General features: G+C 36.9%; 1 long non-coding RNA gene across 2 annotated transcripts; it reads left to right on the forward strand.

The window, feature by feature from the left end:
* Positions 1–22: 22 nt before the first annotated feature.
* On the forward strand, positions 23–17,808 carry LOC145233618 (uncharacterized). Of its 2 annotated transcripts, XR_013861142.1 has the most exons (6): positions 23–95; positions 1,990–2,029; positions 2,819–2,897; positions 13,972–14,031; positions 14,273–16,049; positions 16,322–17,808. It is a non-coding gene; the product is annotated as an uncharacterized LOC145233618 (long non-coding RNA). The 2 variants fall into 2 exon arrangements; XR_013861141.1 differs by lacking the exon at positions 23–95 and having other exon boundaries at positions 1,929–2,029.
* The last annotated feature ends 347 nt before the right edge of the window (positions 17,809–18,155 follow it).

Raw genomic sequence — 18,155 nt, forward strand, 5'->3', positions numbered from 1 at the left:
GTCAAGCAGGCTATAGGCCAGTGGTTCTCAAACTTTTTTTGTTGCGACGCCTCTGGAAAAGTTTTCTGGACTTGCGACGAACCAGCAAATAAAAGGTAATGAGGAAACCTATTATTAAAGTTGTGTTTATTGACACACGACGCCCCGGTGGGCGCCCCGGTGGAGCTGCCAGAGAAACGTAGAACTTTTTAACAATCTTCTTTTGACCAAGAAATTATGTTGTCTGAAGCAGGGCTTCCCAAACTTTTTTCATCGCGACCCCTATTAATCTCTTTAAATTTTCCGCGACCCTTCACGGATAATATGATAAACAATGAAAAAATACGTTTGTTGTATTTATTGAAACGACTAATTCGAGCGAAAACTAAAAACAACCTACCGGTAATCGGAGTCTATTACTTTACAAGTTCAAACACCGATACCTTTTACGTGCTTTAGCCTTTAGTTTCTGTCACATTGTTTTGCCAATAGGCATTTGTCACCTTGGACCAAGTTTAGGTCGTTGCAGTGCTTTGCAAACGGACATTAAACACAGCTTAGAAATCGTAAATTTATTACGTATTTTATCAGAGAAAGTTATTGCGCCACACAATGACACAATAGTTAAACGTTAGTCTGTAACACCATGTGTCATCTTTATGTTGCAATTAAAATGCCTGTGTATTTCAAAACAATTGCAATTGTTGCGTTTCAACCGACGTTTGTTCGATCAATGGCGTCACTACAAGCTGGTTTGCGCATAGCTGCAACGTTTTGAAACCGACGTAACTTGAACAAAAACAACATTGTGACGTTATATAAAGGTCAAGGCCGGGGGTGTGCGGCACTCCCGTACTCTACCCCAGTGTATGGATTACTTCCTGCAAAATTGGTACAGCTCTCTGCGGCCCCTCAAGTTTGTTAAGCGACCCCTTCCGGGGTCGCGACCCCCAGTTTGGGAAGCCCTGGTCTGAAGTATCTTTTAAAAAGCCAACCTGAAAAATGCCAATAATACAAAATAACTATGTTTTATGCTGTTTATGTTTTATACTTCAAAGACGATTTCGTTGCAAGTTATAAAGCATTACTTTAACCACGTGAGCATGATCGTGTAAAAAGTCGAAATATTTAATAAAAACAGTTACTGAGTTACTGAACAAAAACATACCTGAACAAGACTTTGCACCACATAATCTTTAGATACTTGTTTAGGAAGTACTAAAAAGAACACTTGATCCATAAATCAGTTATTTTTTTCCGTGTTTTTTTGATGTTTTTTTTTACGACTACGGATATATAAAATATTGTGAGACCAATGATTTCAAAAGTAAAGTTATTTTGGCTTCTATTTTCGGAAATAAAAAGAGATATTTTAAAATCATTGGTGAGACTATTTCTAAAGTTATTTTGGCTTCTATTTTCGGAAATAAAAAGAAATATTTTTTTGCTCAAATTCAAATTATTATTGCGTGGGAAATTGTCATCTGCGCTTCTGGGATTTATTAATTTTCCATGGATGATTGAACACGCAAACGAGCGGATGTTTTGATTTTGTGGTTAAAGTTCAAGGTCAATGGCGATTTGTATCCGGTCATTATCAGAACGATCAATGTCAAGCAGAAATTATGTGTTATCAAATCGCACTTGTCAACGAACAACAGTTATGTTAATGCGCATGTTATCAGACAAAGAGTAAAAATAGTAATGTTATTAATCAGTCAAACTTTACCACTAAAAACAACGGTGTTTTAATTTGTGCCTACATACCATGTAAGTTTGCTTATCGTGTCAAAACCAAGACTTTGCGAATATTAAAGTAAGCCACGTGGAGTTAGGGTTTAAAATTAATGCACCACGACAATTTTGTTAAGTTCAGGTTGTTGCATACATATTTCATAAGATTGTCTAAAATTCGTTTTTCCATGAGCTACTAGATTGTGGTGTAACAGTTTGAATATCTTTTTCAGATTATTTTTAAACCTAACATTTTAACATTAATTCTGAACTCAGAATGAAATGACAACAGGAAAACAGAAAACTGACATGAAAGGTATAAAAGTGGTTTAATTATTTTCATTTAATTATATTTAATCCTTTATTCTTTGACATGTTGGTAATATGGTTTCCCTCAGTGGTTGGATTCCAGTTTTTGTCAGCTGTCTCCACAAGATCCATTGACAGTAACTAGTAATGCTAACCGGTTCGCTGATCTCATAAATTGAGACGGTTCTATAGAACTGGCGCGAACCAGCTGAATCCCACCACTGCTTTTCCTCGTTGTTTATACCATCTGTTATAAACAAGAAATGGTGCTTCAAACTTACTTAAACTTACACACATCTTAGTTTGTCAATACAGGCCCCTTAAACAAGATTTTGTTTTATTTAAGGCTGTATTTGCTTAAATGTATCTGTGACCTAGGAGTTTCATATTTTGTTGGTTGGTGCAATGTGTTTTTGTCCTATTTAAACCAAACCATTGTATCTGTTGTGAAATACAGCAGTCTCTGAGATACATTCTCTTTTACCCTGCAGTCTTAACTTTTACCTAGTTACTTGCTTAAAACTGGTCAATTTTAAGGTTGTATGAAATTACGACAGTTTGTAATTTACCTCATTGTAATTTACACTCATTAATATGCTTTCTATCTTCTTTATGTCCAAGGAGGGTTCGATTGTGACAACTTTAGGAGTGCCCATTGTTTTAAACTAAAATAACAAAAAAATGATTGTTTGTTCATAATTATAGGAAGGGATTTTTTGGTAAATGTTAAATTGGTTGTATGCATGTAAAATATGCATATGTTAGAAAATTGACTAATTACAAATGTGATTTTCAGCTTTCCCTCAAACTTTCATCACAGAAGAGATTCATCAAGCTTTTATGAAGTTGGATCATCTCATGACTTGGATTGCAAGGTTTGTTTGAATTGTTTGTTTAAGTAATGCTCAAATAATAACTATATTAGTTTGATCAAGTTTAGTTACAAAGCTATGGTGTATGAACTAGCTGTTTTTTAAGTAAAATGCTGCCTCCGAATTTTGGGAACAGTTGTATTACATATTGTTTTTGTATGTGTTTTTTTGATATTTTGTAATGTCTTATGTGGGTTTGTTCCTTCCATTTGGTCCAGCATGTGGATTCAAAATTATGATTCTCGTTAGATATATATTCATGAAATTGTTCTTATAAATTTTGACTTCATTTGACCCAGCAGTTCACATCTTAAACATAAAATTGAAGCAGTGATACCTACTAATATATATAACCCAGATTTGTTGTGAATATATATTTGTTTTCTTTGTGGTTTGGTGTTATTTAAAGCAATATGTTACTTACAGTTGAATTTATCTGTTTTCACTTTTTTGGTCAGAATATTTGTTTTTGTGTTCATGGGTAATTTAGACTAGAATCTTTCTAGTCCCTGATTCGATTTAAACGCTGTAGTGTCCATGCTATATACTGTGTTCCCTAGGGGCAATGGAGTGATTAATTGGTTTATGATTTGGAATGATCTCTGCTTCATGCATAAAAACATGTACCACCTGGCTTTAAGTTTATCAAACAGTCGGTCTGCACTCAAATAAGTGTGTTACATAACAGACTGTATAGTATGGAGATTTAAAGCAAAATATTGTTGTTGAGTAGGGAGTGAATGAAAAAGTAATGAAATGATACTTCTAAGTTCTAAGTACTTGAAAGAATCTGAATAGATCAGGATCTTGTTAACAAACCAGTCATGAATGGCATATCTTTGAAACTGGGTAAAGGTATGCTTTGCTTATGCACAGCAAGTAGTAAATGCTGCTTGACGCAACATTTTTGTGAAATACAAATAGTTATGATATGTTGCAAGTATTCTATTTTAAACATGCACAATTGTTGTATCATGCAGTTTTGGTCTTATGGCGGTTAACGACAGGCTACCTTTCGCACGATGAAAACCGTGAAAAATCGACACTAATGTCTGTTGTCTGAAGCTTTGCATTGACCCCAGCCACGGGAAACAAAATTTGCCCCTATATAACATTTGATGAAATTAGTTGTCGTTGATTTATAAAAATCACCTAAACAACTTTTTTAATACGACTTTTTTAATAATGTCATCTGTGCAATTCAAATTCTTCCCTAGCCTAAACATGTGCCATTCATCCTGTTACGAATTCAAAATATATGTGTGTGTGGGGACCCATTGGTTTTTGCTTGCAAAAACAATTATGTTATAACAGGCCACAAAAATATTGGTACCATACTGAATGTATCCATCAAGTATATATATATCCCTTACAATTATAATGAATGGTGCGTAAATATGGCACAGTTTCTGTAAAATGGAATATATAGGAAACCAACTATTCCAGTTTAACAATGATTGTGCCCTATTTTAACTGTTACCAAATCACATATGCACATGTGTGGGGGCCCATTAGATTATGCTTGCAGAAACAATTATGTTATAAAGTGCCAGGAAAAAGATAGGGACCCAATGAAATGTAGGTGCCATAGGCGTAGAGTTTTAAAAAAATGGCGGGGGTGCGACTTTTCATTATCGGCGCAATACCTAAACCATGTGTACTATGTGTACACGTATGATACTTTGGCGGTATGGGACCAAATACCAATACCTTTTAAGTGCTTTAGCCTGTAGTTTCTGTCAAATTATTTTGCAAATTGTCACTTGACGCATTTTTTGTGTCGTTGGGACGTTTGTTGTGCGTCTGATAAGTGATCACTGATAACATATGTATCGAAAAGACGGTTTGCCGAATCAGCAATTTTAATGACGATTTAGTTTTTAAGCAATTTGATGCAGCGGGAAATAAAAGTAAAAGCAATTTTTGTTTTAAATACAGCTGGCCGTGTATTGTTGACGCTTAAACTGAAGTCCCGTTGGAGCAAATTTAGGCTGTTGCAGTGCTTTGCAAACGGACATTAAACACAGCTTAGGAATTGTTTACATTGTTAAATGTTGGCCCAGTGAATTTATTAACTAAAAAAATCATAATATTTTTTTTTGAAGAAAGTAATTGCACTCAATAATACTGAAATGTTAGTCTATAGGTCATGATTATGTTGCAATAAAATGCCTGTTATTTTGAAACAATTACAATTGTTGCCTTTCAACCGATGTCTATTCGATCAATGACGTGATTACAAATGTATTTTGGCTAAAAACACGTTTTAAAACCGCCGTAACTTAAACAAAGATGCGATTATGATGTTGTACAAAGGTCAAGGCCGGGGGTGCGCCGCACCCCCGTACTCTACGCCAGTGGTAGGTGCCAAATATATATTCATTATAAATATAGTAAATGGTATATGTGATACATCGTTAAGTATAATGTAGTATATATAAACTGGCAGTATATAGGAAAACCATTTCCTTGATGGCAGTTTTTGCAGTTTATTGGGTAAATTATTACGGGTTTCCTTCCCTGAAGGGGACACATCTCGATTTCACTCTGTTTTTTCCTTTTTCTTTTTTCTGCCAAAGTTTGTCCATGTACTTTTGGCATGAAATGTTCGGTGAATTTGGATGAAACTTTCACAGATCGTAGATATGGTAATGCAGATGTGCCATTTGCTTTGTTTGACTTGATAACCCCAGTATTTACCCCGCTAGACCCCAAAGTGTAAAACATTTTTGTATATTGCTGCGCACCACAAACAAAAGATTTCTGTGGTGGAATGGTATAATAAAGGCACCAGTACATATGGTACTTGTGTTTGTGCATTACTTGGTGGACGTTTGTCACATGCCAGTCAGAGGAGTGTTAACAGCCTTATGACGTCAGAAGCGTTGACAAATGTTGCTGATAACACCTCTAGTAGTCAGAATTTTAAACATTGTTCAATTTGGATAAAATTTCACAAGACTGGTAATTGGGTCATCATGGATTTATATTTTATACTTTTGGGTGTTACACCCCATTAGTTACCCCACTGACCCACTAAAATGGGTGAGTTTTTTAAACGGTGTCTGAATTTAGTGAAATTTGAAAGGCTTGCAGAATTTGTCATTTATAGTTGTCAATTGTTGTGTTTTACTGTGTAACCCCAATATTTACCCCTCTAGCCCCTTAAAAAGGGTGAATTTTTATTGTCCGAATTTGATGAAATTTGGACAGCTTATATAGTGTGCTATTTATAGTTGTTGTTTGTTATGTTCAACCCTGTTGCCCCAACATTTACCCCACTAGCCCCCCAAAATGGGTTCATTTTGTAAACAATATCAGAATTGAATGAAATTTACGTAGCTTGTATAGTGTGCCATTTATAGGTGTACAATGTTGTGTGCAACCCTGTTGCCCCAACATTTACCCCACTAGCCCCCCAAAATGGTTCAATTTTTTTAAACAATGTAAGAATTAAATGAAGTTACAACAGTTTGTAGAGTGTACCATTTGTAGGTGTTGATTGTTGTGTTAAACTCTGTAGTACCTATCATTTACTCCACTAAACTCCTACAGTCAAGTGCAATTCACTATTAATAGGAGCTGATTGTTGTGTTTTAGGCTATTTTCTCATTATTTAACACTTTTTTCTCAGATAGTCGTAAAATAGAAAAACCTTAATAAGTGTATGAATGGAATGAATTTGAATAGTCTGTACTCCATACAGCATATTTATTTAAGCACAGTACCGATCACTGTGTTTGACGTTACAATGCCAAACTTTCTTATTGTTATCTCTTGAAATGCATTATTTACAACTTATGTGGGGACACATGAGTTTCTATTTGCAGAAACAACTAAGGTTATAAAAGATGGTGGGTGATATGGGACCCAATATAAAATAAGTGTCGGATGTAAATATATGTTAAGAAATAGGTCACAGTGTATGTGCAATGGCAATATGTGCTACGCCACCCTTCTAGTTTAAACAATGTTGAATTGGATAAAATGTGGATAGTTGTAAAATTAGACAGTTCGCAGATTATGCTATTTTGGGATTTCAATAGTTTTGTTTTGAACTGCAGCTCCGCTATTTATCTAATCAGCCTTCCAAAAGGAGAGAATTTTTTAACCAAGGCTCGAATGCATTGGAATTTGGTTAATTTGTAGAAGATTTCATTTATAGGTGTTGATTGTTATGTTTCACCCTGTTGACCAAACATTTGCCCTGTAGGCCACCTAAAATGGGTGATTTTTTTAATGTCCGAATTATATAAAATTTGGTTAGCTTTTTCATTTATTGGTGTTGCTTGTTTTGTTTACCCTATATTATCACTATTTACCACTTCTTTCAAGATAGAACATAAAATTGAATGGGTTTTTGATAGTTTGTACTTATTTTTACTCATTTGGTGATTTTGGTTGGACTGCCTTACCAGACAATCATTATATACTTCATGTATGATCATGTGTATCATGAAGCAAAGTTAGTCATATGATTGTATCACAATGTGAAGGGTTGGGGACGATAAATATATTGTTGGTCTTGCTACTCTGCCACCAATATTGGGTAGTTGATGTGGTTGTATTTTTTTCAACAATCGCTTATGCATTTTCAGTTTTGGTTCCACGTTGTACATGTCAGGCTAAACTTGCTAGAATAGAACAATGAAATATGTGTCACCAAAACTAAGATAGAAGGTCACAATCGTTTGTTTCTGCAATGATGTAAAAAGAAAAAAGGCAAATTTTTTAAAAGTTTAGGGTGAATCTTTTTGTAACTTGTCCTTTAGAATCTAAAAATACTCATATCATAACAATACTGTTACTAATTAGCACATACACATACATAGGCGTCGATTTGGGGGTGACCATGGTGACATGTCTCCCCTCCTGAAAAAACAGGGGTGACAACATATGTATTGTCTCCCCTGTTTTTGTTTAAAATAAAGTATATATTGCCAGAAAGACCACATACACGTCTATACCGTAAAGTAGTTGAAACCGGCTGTTTGTAAGATTGAAGGTCACAATCAATGACAAACGCAAGTGTCTCGTGGTTTGTTGCACAACATAACAATGATTGCAGTAACAATCAGCATTATTATGGTTGTTCAAGTATCTTATATTTGCTTTATGTTAACTGCAGGAATGACAAGTCAAGCTAAAATATAGTCATTTTTGCAGCCAAAATGCAAGCAACCCTCGAATAAGACGTTTTCTGTTTAATGTTGAGTCATTTAAAAATCGTCACAAGCAATGTGAATGAACATCTTGAACAACGTACACTTAAATCCTATATGTAGCGACAGATTTAGTGGTTTTTCACACTGAATTTTCTTGATCTGTTTTTGATGACCCTGAATCGTCGCAGTCGTTTTACTTGAAAGGAGATTTCAATAATAAGAAAAGAATTACTACACTTAAATCCTGTCGCAACTTCACTATCTGACTGTGTGAAAGTTTGCTATATCTGTAAATGTTATTTCATTTGTTTAACCCAGGGGTCACCAAACTACTGCCCACATATTTTGGATAAATAGGATTACAACGCCCAAAATAGACCACAGCCAGTTTGTTACGTCACAGACGAGACTACAATTGTTAATTGTGTTTTGCATTCTTTTGTTACTTGTGACGTAGTATACGAGCATTGCTCGTTAGTTGATACTAACTATACAATTTAACAGTCGGATCACCAGATTTTAAATGGAATTGTAGAAAGACCATATTTTGGCCCACCTATGAAAATCGCATCACGGGCTAACTTTGAAAAGACGGCGCTAGAACATGTTAACTATGCGGCTCGCGCGAATCGTTATTAAAGTTATCCGGCCCACAGTGTAAAACGTTTAGTGACCCCTGGTTTAAGCGAATAAGGGTCATAACTTAGATCGTGTGGTCGCCAGGACAACGAAGCAGTTAACGCAACTGCTTTGTGTTCCTAAGATTGTGGGTTTTAACGGCTGATGGATGTTTCCAAAACATGGAAAGGTCTCCTCTAAAATTTTGCAAATAATTAAAAAATCGACACCTATGTACACATACATGGGGCCTGTTCGTTTTTGCTTGCAAAAACAATACATATATATAGTAAGTCAATTAGTGCATATAGTTTTATTGAATAGGACAGTATAAAATATGTAAATTGTCAATATAAATGAAAGCGCCTTTCTAGTTCAACCAGAAGAATGTTTATTACCGTAATTTTCCGTGTATAATGCGCAAAATTTAATTAATTTATTGTCCTAAAATCTAGGGTGCGCATTATGCATGGGTACAACAATTTTTGAAGAAAATCTCCCTCGAAATAAAACTTGAAATCAGTACTTTCTTCTTGTTTGTTGTCAATCGCGCATCACATTTAGCCATCCTGCCCAACACACTTAGTCAGTAAAATTCATAATTGACGACACATCGTTTGATGCGATGGTGCAATCCTTGATGGTGTGTTATTGTCAAATACTGCACACTGCCCATTTAGCGACAATGTAAATGGGGTGATATCATTGCCGATATGCAACGGATCGAACTAAAATTTTGTATATAAGTTTGAATTTAATTATTCTGATTTTTAGGAATTTTAATCTGATACATATTAAACTTCATTTGTGTTTTAAAAATAAAAATGTTCTCTGCAAGTATTAAGATCGGTTCCGCTTGAACGCGACCAGTAAGATCTCGTTTGCTGTCACGGTGTACCCTACACAAATCCTAAACTTTTTTCGCTATCGAGTTTGCGAGCGAGCACATGCACAGTGATACTGACCAGCAGTTGTTTCAAAAGATGATCTTTTTTCTGAAATAATTTTACGTTTACGGATTTAAGAGTACAAATTTGGGTGCGTATTATACATGGGTACAGGCTTTTTTCCAGCATCGACATGCCATTTTTAGGGTGCGTATTATGCACGGGGGCGCACTATACTTGAAAATTACGGTATGTAGGTGAACTGCTTGTATTAGTTAAATGGCAAATTTGCTAGTCTCATTTACCATTTTACACTGAATTCCCATGGGAAGTAAACAAGCCACATTTAGTTTTTTTATAAAAACTTTTAAAACCAGACCACTTCACTACAGATAATAATGCACCCCACCACGTCAGGAACTTTTTTCCACCCCTAATTATTACCTACTGTGGCATCCATATTGTGACATCATAACCACCAAGTGAGCTGGATAACATGAATTGTGTCAAATCCCAGTTAAGCAATTTTGTGAGTAAATGTATGTGTTTATCACTGACAATATAAGTGATAATAAGCTATGAACCTTAACATTTATGTGGTAAAGCCAAGGGGATCATGTAAAAAATAACAATTTGTTTCACTTAAATATGCCACCTCAGTAAAGACAAAGCACACTAAACAATGGTGCCTATTGCCCTTCTAATGTGATTATTATTGCTTTTCACCATATAAATCAGTGTTTCATAACAGAACAGAACATTATACCAGAACGAAATAAATAATTTTTAGCTCAAATGGTGAAATAAAAAATATTCAAAATACCGGAACGGAACGAAATACCGTTACTTTTTATTCCGGTATTTCATTCTGGACATTTGACATGAAACAACTGCTGAAAATTTCACGTCGTTAAGCTATAATAAAAATTAAAGCTCCTGCAATTTACATCTGTTTGACTATCATTGGCAAATGTTATGTGACATAACAACAACCGACAATATTTCTTGTGTGTTCCATCATTTTTCGCTTAACAGTTGTAAAGACCACAAAGAAACGTTCGTTTGGTAAGACTGAAATACCAAAAAATATCGTTATAAATTTATTTCTATCAGACTAGAACGAAATGAACATATTGGTCCAGAACGAATCAGCGTTACTTGGTTTCGTTCCGTTCAGGTATGAAACACTGATATAAATCTATCCCTTACCCCCACTATTCCCTTAAAATGAGACCTGATTTTTTTTTAAGCATAGTCTATTTAATCCCATTTTAAAATAGTAACGGTGTATGTCAATGGGTACATGTGCTAAGCAACCCTTCTAGTTTAGGCAAAAGACCTACACAAGCCTTTGGGTGGCGTTTTCCGTTGCTAGTGTTCAGAATTTGTTTTTTTTCCAGTGTTTATAAAGGAGAATGGTTATCCCTAGGGTTGATCAGAATGTATTTGTTTTACGAAACAAATTTGCATTGTAGCCTTACAAATTTTTTAGAGACCATTGCAACAGTGGTCTTTAACCTGGTTTAACCTTTAGGCAGACTTTGGACAACTAGATAATTGTGGTCTAATAGTAAAAAAATGAGATGCTCTATTTTCATTTCTAATCTTATTCGAAAAACTGAAAAAATCTAATTGTCCAAGTCTGCCTTTAGGGTATGGCATTTCTTTTAGTTGGAAAAGGTGAATTACAAGTTTTTGTCGAATACCACAATGTAGATGATTGTAGCTGCTTGTACTGTAATGGTTAATAGCCACTGGTTTGGCAGTGTTTGGATTTTTCTTTGAATGTGCACTGACTGTTTTGTTATTATGGGTCCCCTTCCCTGAAGGGGACACATATTGATTTTACTCAAATTGTTTTTGTTTTTTTTTCTTCTTTTTTTTTTCTCCCCAAAGTTTGTCCGACTCGTTTTTCCATCAAATGTTTGATGGATTTGGCTGAAATTTACATCGATGGTAGATATGTTCATGTAGATGTGCGTCCCACTTTGTTTTTGTTGATAACCCCAGTATTTACCCCGCTCGCCCCCTAAAATGGGTGTTTTTACCCAAAGTTTGTCCGACTCGTTTTTCCATCAAATGTTTGATGGATTTGGCTGAAATTTACATCGATGGTAGATATATTCATGTAGATGTGCATCCCACTTTGTTTTTGTTGATAACCCCAGTATTTACCCCGCTAGCCCCCTAAAATGGGTGTTTTTACCCAAAGTTTGTCCGACTCGTTTTTCCATCAAATGTTTGATGGATTTGGCTGAAATTTACATCGATGGTAGATATATTCATGTAGATGTGCATCCCACTTTGTTTTTGTTGATAACCCCAGTATTTACCCCGCTAGCCCCCTAAAATGGGTGAGTTTTTAAACAGTGGCAGAATTGGCTGAAATTTGGATTTCTTGTATAGTATGCCATTTATAGGTGTCAATTGTTGTGTTCAACCCTGTAGTCCTAACATTTACCCCACAAGCCCCTAAAGTGTAAAACATATTTGTATGGTACTGGGCACCAGTTGTTTGTTGCTCATTGGTGGGTTTCTTGGTGGTCGTTTTTGCGCCATGGCAGTTAGGGGCTTGTTAACAGCCCTATGACGTCAGAAACATTATCGGTTGTTGCTCAAAACACCTCTAGTGGTCAAAATTTTAAACATTGGCGGATTGGGCTGAAATTTTGCAGTACTATTGATTGAGTCATTGTGGTTTTTATATATTTTTAGTTTGTGTGTCGAACCCAATTAGTTACCCTACTAGCCCCCTAAAATGGGTCAGTTGTTTAAAACGTTAAATAGGACATACTTCAAACAATATCTGGGGTGAATCTAATTTTATAGTTTGTATTCTACATAGTATTATTATTTAAGCCCAGTGCCGATCACTGTGTTTTACCTTACAACACCCGACTTTTGCATGGTTATCTCTTGAAATGCATTATCTACAACTTTGCATGTGTGGGGACCCATGAGTTTTTGCCTGCAGAAACGACTAAAGTTATAAAAGACGGTGACTAATATGGGACCCAATGCAAAATAAGCATAGGAAATATATTTATGTTTTAAAATAGGTTATAGTGTATATGCAAGGGAAATATGTGCTAAGCCACCCTTCTAGTTGCAATTAGATCCGCCTTATTATATATTATTGTAATGACTTTTCAAAAGCAGTTTTTAGATGACTTTTTTTCGCAACTGGTGTTGTATGGAATGGTAGAAGTATGCAGATTTAGTGATTAACTGATTGTGGCATGTTTGTAAGCTTATCTGTACGTTACACATCAGCATAAACTAATTTAATGTTAAAGATGCCTATATTTTAGCTGTAACATTGCACAACGTGCATACTTTGGTTTGAAAAAGTGTTGGTCTTTATACAATAATGTTCTTTGGAACTGTAGCATGACCCAAATATGTGAAGCTGTGTTAGTAATTAAGTTAAACTTACCAGACCCTGTGTTTAATTTATTGCCTAACGAAACTCATTAATCGTATTTGCCTATGTGGCTACATTTTCTATACTGATTGATATGTATGTCATCGCTGCAAATACTTGATAGGCAATAAATGTTTGGGCAAAAAAATACCAGCTTATTTTATGAAACCTTTAAAACAGCGTGGTCCAACTGCAGGCCCGCGGGCCAATTGTGGCCCGCGAGTTAATTTTGTTGGTCCGCGAAAGTTCAACGTGACAACTATAATTTTTGTTTTCAATGTTTTAAAATGTGATAATTAAACAACACAAAGTGCTGTAAAAATATCCTATTGTGACGCATGACAAGGCTTTGTTATGTGTAATAAAGGGTTCTTGTGTCAACAAATCGTTTGGGCATTTTTGCACCAGAGTAGAAACATGTTTTTGACAGATACTACTTGGTATATAACTATAAAAGATAAAAATATATTGATTAAAAACGGTGTATAGTCACCCTGATGATTGTGCCCGAAAAAAGTTTTACCTGCAAAAATTTTAGACCTTGGCCCGCGAAGTACGTTAACGATTTTTAATGGCCCGCATCAAAATAAAGTTGGACCACACTGCTTTAGAATATTAAAAAAATATGTGTCATCAATTTTGTCACTTGAGAAAACATTGCCCTGTTCATGTTTAATAATCAACCTCCCCCAAACAGTTAAAGTCTCAACAGACGGAACAAAATTTGTTTTTTTTTGCACTAATCATTATGAGTAACTATAATTTGGTTTATTTTCCTGATGTACTATTTCATGAACTTGCTTGATTTGTTGTTTGTTTTTAAATGTGATTATAATAATTTTGGAGCAGAAAAGGCTCATTTAAAAACAGTTCATTACCTTAAATGACTAGGAAAGTGACATTTTTTTGCTGTTGCAATCATTTTGTGGTAGATCTATTAAATATATGTTGGAGATTTAACTGTTTATGAATGTTACTTTTAGATTTCATCACATGAGGATTCACCTTCTGTTCCTAATTTGACCACCAGACTACATGGCAAGGTTTGCAAGATTTTGTTATTGTGTTTATATACAGCATATAGATTTGTATTACAAAAGTCACTGATGATGACAAAAGTTTTTTGTCAAAACGTCTGTTCAATAAAATGAATAAGTTTTATTCAACTTCGCTGGCAATTTGTTTTATACTAAAGCTACTATTTAAGTCAGTGTCTTGTGTACCTAAGCTTTATTTATAAATCTACAACTTGTTTTAAGCTTTAACCTGCTTCTTTTCTTACAGAACTCACAGAGAAGACCTTCTGACACTCAGTTTCATTTCAACAGTGTCTTGTCGAGCGATTCCGTTTTTATTTTGTAATCTCTATGTAGTAGTCTCCAGTAATTGTATAGTGAGCCTGAGAATGTCTGCTCTTCCGCCTGCTTGTGTAATGGTGGTTGGGATTTGCTTGGCTGATGTTGGTGGTTGTGGCTGGTTTGCCTCAATCACGCATCGAGTATGGCTGTCTGAATTGTTGGAGTTTGTGTTTCGATGCCAGATAGATGACTGGGTGGTGGGATAGCAACTGGTTCGCAACGGGGATCGGGCTGTTCCCGTTTTAAACCGGTGTGTGTATGGGCTGCTCACGCGGCTGTACACTGCAGTTACTTGTTCCTGCTCATCGGTAGGGGTACTTAGCTAGTAGGAGTGCTTACCTCGCTAGTACATGTATTTACTGTTCGGACCCTGTTTACTGGTATAGGTGGGCAGCTGCCTGTGGGCTGTGCACCGCCGCTAGACATCTCCCCCTCTAATTGACGGCACAGTATTGTTGTGATTCGGGTTTGATGTCAGTATTGATGCTTCTCAGTTAAGGCCTTGTCAAAGATGTTTGTCTGCGGGCTTCTCTTTCTCGGCTGGCGCTGGTCTGTGGCACTTCTTTACTGGCTGACTGGAGGATGTATGTTTTGTTGCGGTCTGTGTTGCCTGCTGTCATTAGTGTTGTAGGGCAGAGCTTGGCTGAATATTTTAGGCTAGAGCGATGACCCTGCAGCATTTAGTGATGATTGCATGGTTCGCCAAGTCTGTTGGTATGGTGCTAGTCTGGAGCGGCTCAGGGAAGGTTACCCAAATATGTGGCTTTGTCACAGTTGGAGCTGGAACTGGGTTATATCCTTGCTAGCTGACTGTTGTAAGAATCAATTAGGCTTTTTTTGTCTGGTGTCAGTCTGGAGCTTCTTGGCAGACGTTGTCTGAGACCCTAACCCGGTCACTTTTTAAGATGGCTGATGCTGGTTGCAAAGGACTGTCTGCCTGTTGCATGTCTTGTTATTTTCGGTCTGGTATGCCAGATGTTGGCTGGGGGCAGGCTGGTGGAGGGAAGCTGAAAGACTGGGTCCACTGTCAACCGTAAGGGGTGGGTCCACGTTCGGCCAACTGAAGCGGGGCTGTCATCTGGTTCTCGGATGGCATTGAATTGGTTATGTCATGTGTCTTTGCTGTCCTCTATTAGGCTAACTGTATATGTGGATTCAGCTTAGGCAGATTAAGATAAAACTTTCTTTAATTCTAATATAGATACGGTGTTGCATTTTAGGTGTGTTTATTCTGCCAAAGTTTGTTTTGTGAATTTGTTGATATAGTGGTGTTGTATGACTACGTTGGTATATGTGCCTGTGGTGTTGGTTTATATGTGGTTTATATGTTTACATTATATATTAAAGCTACATTATAACAAATATTTAAGTGACATGTCGTATGCCGCCTGAGACCTGACTGCATGCCTGTCTAGAGCCTGTGTTGTATTGTTGAGATTGGGTTTGGTATGTCTAATTCAAGCTTGGGACATCTTGGTCAATGTTGTTTGAATGCAATTTCAGCAGACTGAGACCAGGTTGCCTTTGCTTAAAGTAGGCATTGAATTGTTTGTTAATATCGAGTCTGTGTGCTTGGTGCTTTGGCCGATGTTGGCTGGATCAAGCAGCCAACTGAAGCTGGGCTGTCTGCTGTAGACATTACACTGTTGGGTGGGACTGATGTTTGGATGAAGTCTTCCATGCCAAAGCATCACCTGTAACAAGTAAGCTGTAGAAATATATTACATATTTTTACCTTGCAACTGGAGTGTATGTGTCATTGAAATGTTTGGCATAACAAACCCCTTACCTATATGTTTTCTGTTCTATTTTTAAGTAGGAATAACTTTTTCCATCTTTAAATCTTTTTTTTGTTAAGCATTTAAATTACAAAAGATATTTTGAAATACATGATATAATTAGTCAATAAATTTTCAAATACTCATAAAATTAACTACACCTATAATACTAATAAGTTGTAATTATTGTTTTGCAGACTCGTTGCATGGTGAACAACCTACTCCTTCCAATTTTATTATTGTGTTGTGTTTATTGTTTTTCGTTTCGCAATGCTTGGTGTCATCAGGTAGCTGACTTAAATTCTGAATCAGGCAGGTTTACAATCAGGAGCTTCCCCCCTCCCTATATAGATTAAGCAGTGCTTCACCCACCTTTCCGGGTGTTCTCTGCACCCTATACCTACTTTAACTTAGATTAGGCAGTGCTTCACCCACCTTTCCGGGTGTCCTCTGCATCCTATACCTACTTTAACTTAGATTAGGCAGTGCTTCACCCACCTTTCCGGGTGTCCTCTGCATCCTTTACTTACTTTAACTTAGATTAAGCAGTGCTTCACCCACCTTTCCGGGTGTCCTCTGCATCCTTTACTTACTTTAACTTAGATTAGGCAGTGCTTCACCCACCTTTCCGGGTGTCCTCTGCATCCTTTACTTACTTTAACTTACATTAGGCAGTGCTTCACCCACCTTTCCGGGTGTTCTCTGCACCCTATACCTACTTTAACTTAGATTAAAAGCAGTGCTTCACCCACCTTTCCGGGTGTTCTCTGCACCCTATACCTACTTTAACTTAGATTAGGCAGTGCTTCACCCACCTTTCCAGGTGTCCTCTGCATCCTTTACTTACTTTAACTTAGATTAGGCAGTGCTTCACCCACCTTTCCAGGTGTCCTCTGCATCCTTTACTTACTTTAACTTAGATTAGGCAGTGCTTCACCCACCTTTCCGGGTGTCCTCTGCATCCTTTACTTACTTTAACTTACATTAGGCAGTGCTTCACCCACCTTTCCGGGTGTTCTCTGCATCCTATACCTACTTTAACTTACATTAGGCAGTGCTTCACCCACCTTTTAGGGTGTTCTCTGCATCCTTTAAGATTAGGCAGTGCTTCACCCAACCTTTCCGGGTGTTCTCTGCATCCTATACCTACTTTAACTTAGATTAGGCAGTGCTTCACCCAACCTTTCCGGGTGTTCTCTGCATCCTATACCTACTTTAACTTAGATTAAAAGCAGTGCTTCATCCACCTTTCCGGGTGTCCTCTGCATCCTTTACTTACTTTAACTTACATTAGGCAGTGCTTCATCCACCTTTCCGGGTGTCCTCAGCATCCTTTACTTACTTTAACTTAGATTAGGCAGTGCTTCACCCACATTTCCGGGTGTTCTCTGCATCCTTTACTTACTTTAACTTAGATTAGGCAGTGCTTCACCCACCTTTCCGGGTGTTCTCTGCATCCTTTACTTACTTTAACTTAGATTAGGCAGTGCTTCACCCACATTTCCGGGTGTTCTCTGCAGACCCCCTTACTACTTAACTAGTCTAACATCCCTTTGTTGGGCGCCCCCTTCTTTCTTTGGGCGATCTCCTCCCAACTTAACTAGTGTAACAGTTTCTCTTTTGGCTGCCCCCTTATGCGTACTGTATTCGTTCATGAAACAAAATATACTCAACAGAAACATCAGTGCATTTATTTGATAGCAGCCTGCACCAACAGGATTTCCACAATTTGCCGCAAAACAATGTCTTGCACCAAAAGGTTTTTATGGGGTAGACAGCATAGAGAATACACGGAACATGGGTGAAGCACTGTCTAATCTACGTTAAGGATGCAGAACACACCCTGTAAGAAGGGTGAAGCACTGCCCAATCTAGTAGGCAGAGGACACCCGGAAAGGTGGCGTAATTTGAGTTAAAGTAGGTATAGGATGCAGAGAACACCCGGAAAGATTGGGTGAAGCACTGCCTAATCTAAGTTAAAGTAGGTATAGGATGCAGAGAACACCCTAAAAGGTGGGTGAAGCACTGCCT

This window comes from Phallusia mammillata, chromosome 6 (genome assembly GCF_965637545.1).
Source record: "Phallusia mammillata chromosome 6, kaPhaMamm4.hap1.1, whole genome shotgun sequence".
In the NCBI taxonomy this organism is placed as follows: domain Eukaryota; kingdom Metazoa; phylum Chordata; class Ascidiacea; order Phlebobranchia; family Ascidiidae; genus Phallusia; species Phallusia mammillata.